Consider the following 5,259-nt stretch of genomic DNA (forward strand, 5'->3'; position numbering starts at 1 on the left):
ATGAGAACATTTTGGATGAATATAGATGGATGCCTTTTGAAATTTATGAAAGTAGGATCAGAAGGAATGACTGAGGATGATGAAAATTGCTATAGAATATATAGAATAGTTACATTAAGTGAGTTAAGTTAATTCAAAATATATGAATTAGTAAAAAATATATATTTTAAAATTAAGTTTAAAAATTAAGTTTTTTTAAATGAATAAAACAAAAAAATTTAATTAAAAATTATATAATACAAGTTTATAGTTAATTAAAATAGATAAATTTAAAAAGAAAAATATTTTAATATTAAACTAATTTTCTATTAATAAAATAATAATTTTTAATTAAAAAAAACACATATCATAATATAAGTTTTATTTGTGAACTTGTAATTAATTATATTATACTAATATTCTAAAAATAAAAATATTAAATAAATTTAATCTTTTAAAATTTATTTAAAAATATGAAATAAACATTTTAATAATTTAAATCATTTTAAAATAAATAATAATTTATAATAATAAAAAATTCCAATTAAAATTGTTTAATTATAAAATTATAACTAGTACAACCACATTAAAAATATTAATGTAGTTGATATAGCCAAAGGTTTTATAAATATAACCAAAAAACTATTGCAACATGAAGAATGTCTTACTAATGCACACATTTATCTGATTAACCATGTATAAAAAGGTTATGGGTCAACTTTAACTTAAGAAAAAAAAAAGAATTATAAATGAATGTTATAAATAATAATGAGGAACTTGTCATGGAGGAACTTAATAGAATTGGAATAATCTCAAATCACTAGGAAATTGGTGGGTTAGGAGTCACGTGGCATGAATCGAAGATTTTTAAATTTATTAAAAGTAATGGACTATTTTGCTAAATAAAATCTGCTTATATATAAATGAATGTTATAAATAATAATGAGAAACTTATCATGGAGGAACTTATTAGAATTGGAATAATTTCAATTAAAAGTCAATGCAACCTAACAAACTCCAAAAGTTAGTCTTTCTAATCCGTAGTTTATATATATATATATATATATATATATATATATATATATATATATATATATATATATATGTGTGTGTGTGTGTGTGTGTTTGGTGTTTGTTATATAGCTTGAGTGGACTTAATGGTTAAGAGCATTTGTTTCCTCCTAAGAGGGCACAGGTTCAAAACCAGAGGGGGTAGAGTATGTATGCCTTCGTAGACTTAGCAGTCAAATTGTTGTGTGGAGGTGGGTCCCTTGTCCCACAAACAAGGGGGTCTCATACACCAATTTGGTGTCTGACTTGGTCGTGACCTTAAAATTGGATAATAATAATAATAATATAGATAGCTTACATGTTTGGTGGTCTGAGACGTGTGAAAAGTAGTATTATATCTCAACTAGTCATTCATTTTTTTTCCCAGATTGATCCCGTCATCCACATTTAATCATCCCAAATCATAATATTTTAGATTTATAAAAGTCTCGAATTGAAATCAAAGAAACATTTTGAAAAAAATCTAAAAGTCATATCATTAAAAACCAATGACGAGATTAAGACAAGGTAGATTGAGAGTGGTCTAATAAGATGATAAGACAGTGAAGATGAACCACACTGGATGGTTCGAAACACGTCGACCAAACATTCTTGATGTGATTTCTACCAAAAGTGTTTCTAAATATTCAAGACAAAATTTCTTGATATTTTCCTTTGTTAAGGCGTTATTCCTCTAGTTCATCTTCAATATTTAGAAAACATATAAAAACCACATCATTAAAAACCAGTGACAAGATTAAGATGAAGTAGATTGAGAGTGGTCTAACAAGGCAATATTTCTAGGTAATTTCCTTTGTTAGGATACTATTCCTCAGTTCATCTTCAATAATTAATGGGTTGTTTCATCTTTAACGATTAATGGGTTGGTGTTGGTACTTTGTGAATTAGAAGTGTTCATGAACTTAGTTTTTCCCTTCTTATTTATTTCATTTCTATATAGTTTAAATATTTTAAAGTTGATTCTAGAGGAAACTTTGTATAAAAAAATGAACTTGGTCTCAATCCATCTTACCCTATGCACAAATTCTATTTCATGTTGTTTTTTTGGTTTTCTAAAGTAATAGCGACCAAAGTTTTGGTGATCCATTAGAATTACAGGGCCTAGAAGATATAAGTATCATGTGCCCTAGAGAAGCCTATATATTTAACCCAAATTATCCTAAATTTTAACTTTGATTTGCTAAATGGAAGTCGAGTGGTGCCTTGTCTATCGATTTTGCCAAGTCTTGAAACATTTCTTGAATTTCTGGAGCAATATATTGTTTGAAGTGATGCTTCCCTTAAAGGGATATCTTTCTACTTCATTTCCTTGAAGCCAAGGTGAAGCATTTCTTGAGGAATGAGCATGGAATTTTCCTTTTCGGGAGGCACCTAGTCAGTTTGATTCTAGAAATTTGGGCTTAACCATTATGGGATACCAAACCAATAAACACTTTGACCATATCACACCCCAAACAACTTCCCTAAAGATCGCTACTCAACTACCTGAGACCCACTGCCACTTTACTACAAAATAGCTACTAGGAGGACATAATATGAAAGAGACAATAGATAAGAATATTGTCAAGAGAAAAGGCCAGGTGTCACACCACCTAAGGACTCATATAGATCTCAACATTTTGTCATCATCTCATAATGTAGCACCATAAACTTTCCTACTTAATAGCTAGGTCAATCTAAGTGTATTAGGTTCGCACTATGCTTTCACTCTTTATCTATTTCAATTAGGTCATGTTCACAATTCAATAGTTAACAATATTAACAATCACATGAAAACATATAATGCGCAATAATTATGGAACACAAGTAATATGTATATTGCAAAGTATCCCAACCAGCCAAACACCTAGTACAAAGTGATAAAATGTTACATTTTCATATCTTAAAACTCATACAAATGAAAATATCACACAAGGCTCATACAAATTCACCAAGAAATGTGTATGATCCATGATCATCACAACCTTCAAACTTTGGTTCATTCATTCCTTCATTATGTTGTTGTGTCCTCAGTCCATGCCAAACCCTTGGTGCAACAACTAGCCCATTCATTTCTCAACTTGGATGGTAGATCACCTAAACATTGTGAATTCTTTTGGATGGTGCACCATCTCTCTACCTTATCCTATGCACTCTCTTCCTTTAGTCATGCATGAATAAGTTGGGCATTCACTTTGTTTGTTCCACCAATGTGTGTATATATATATATATATATATATATATATATATATATATATAGACGTGAGAAGAAAGTGTCATGTCACAAAGTGTTGCATTGTTCCACACTTGGAATGAGCCAATCTCACGTCTATGCATGTGAGTCCACTCTTTTGCCTAGTTGATTCATGCAACCTCTCATCCACATGCTTCGTAGACTAAAATTTTGGTGGTTTGAGTGACACCATCCTCCAAAGGTCACACACTTGCCTACAAAGTTTCATGCCAAGTCTTCCACTCCTACTTGACCCTTCCTCCATGCAGGTTTTCTATGCCCATGCACTCGACATGCACATTAATCCTTTGGTGTGGGTTCCTTGGCATGTTTTCATGTCTAATTTGTCCAACCCACCCAATATCTCATGCATATTTTCTATTGATGACACCACAGGTGTTGTGCACTCAATCCATTATTTGTTTGATCTCAATTCATCACATGTTGTGCTAACATGTGTTCGAACTTGACACCAGAAGCTTTAAATCCTCCCCCACTCCAAGTCATTTTCATGCATGTTAATCGCAGTGTAGGTGCTCCATGGAACTTCTCCTCAAACACATAAATATACGCCCATTGCCATAGTGGCTCTTGAGACTTCCAAAAATCCTCCTTATCTGACTTCTCCTTCCAATGGAAAAAATACTCATGTTATTTTTTCCAACCAGCATTAGAAATCCTTCATGTCAAAATATACTCAATCTCCAACTTTAGGTGGTTAGAAATCATCATGCGGTGCATGATGGCTCAATTTGACTTGGGTCATCCATTTCTATTTGGCATGGTTTGAGTTGATTTATGTGGAAGAAATGGTGATGAGCCTTCATGTGAAATGAAAGATCCAACCTATATGTGACATCTCCCATCCTCTCAATTACTCTGAACTAACACTCAAGTACCTACAAAAATGATGGAATCATGGGTTGGAGGCTTGAACTAATCTCTACCCATCGTGATGAAGACTTAATCTCCCATCTTAAACTCGGCATCACATCTCTCATGATATGTCCAGTGCTTCATTGTCTCAATTGCATTGATCAAATGTATATGATTCATCTCCAACCTATCCTAACAGTTCGTCATGAATCCCAAGGTTGAGGGTGTTGGCCGATAAAATTACCTATTTTTCACCCACCTTTACCTACTCCTTTTTATCCATTTCATAGCTTTTATGAGTTTGATTTATATCTCAAACCAATGAAGGTATATTAAATTGGCATGTCTCCATGAAATATTAATTAATGAAGCGTAGTCTTAGGGGAACGATGCTTAGATGGATTGCTGAAAAAATTCTCTTGTAGATTCACGTCGGGTGATGCTCAGTGGAATATAAGTCAGCATGATGTTGTTAACAGGTTGGTAGCACTATTCAAGGATGGGACCGTTAAAACTATTCAACTTTTGAGGAGCTAATAAATCGACTCTGACTGCTATCTTTGCATTTTGTTTCTATTTGAACAATCATTGTATATTTGTGGGCAGGCATGATTGCCACAATTTCTTAATTTGTTAATTGCTATTCATGTAACAATAAAATGTATAAGTAAGGCTCAGCAGAGAAGAGTGAGGGACTTTCCCTTTGGGCGTATAACAACAAAACTTTAATTATAATTCCTTTTGGTTAATGTGAATTCCAGTCTTCTGTAATCCTATGTGATTTCTAACTCTTCGCCACAATCTTGATCGGAGAGTTGGGCCCACTCTCCTAATTAGGTGTTGTTGGATTTAATCGTGTGAATAGGTATGTGTTTTGGTTATGCTATTAATGTTTTATAATTTTTGTTCTTTCTTTATTGTTTTATAATATTGCTGTGATTCCTAATTGTTGTTACTCTAGGTTATTGTTAATGTTATTTACTTTGTTGTTACTCGATTCGTAGCATTCATTGGGCCTTGTATTTTGTAAATTCTCAATACTGGGTAGGGAACCTGTGGCCTACATAGACTTTGCACGATAACCTTGAAATAATTAATGAACCCCAGATTGACAAATAAAT

The sequence above is a fragment of the Pinus tabuliformis genome, chromosome Q (assembly GCF_031772625.1).
Source record: "Pinus tabuliformis cultivar Carrire ecotype Pingquan chromosome Q, CPIR1, whole genome shotgun sequence".
Taxonomy (NCBI): Eukaryota; Viridiplantae; Streptophyta; class Pinopsida; order Pinales; family Pinaceae; genus Pinus; species Pinus tabuliformis.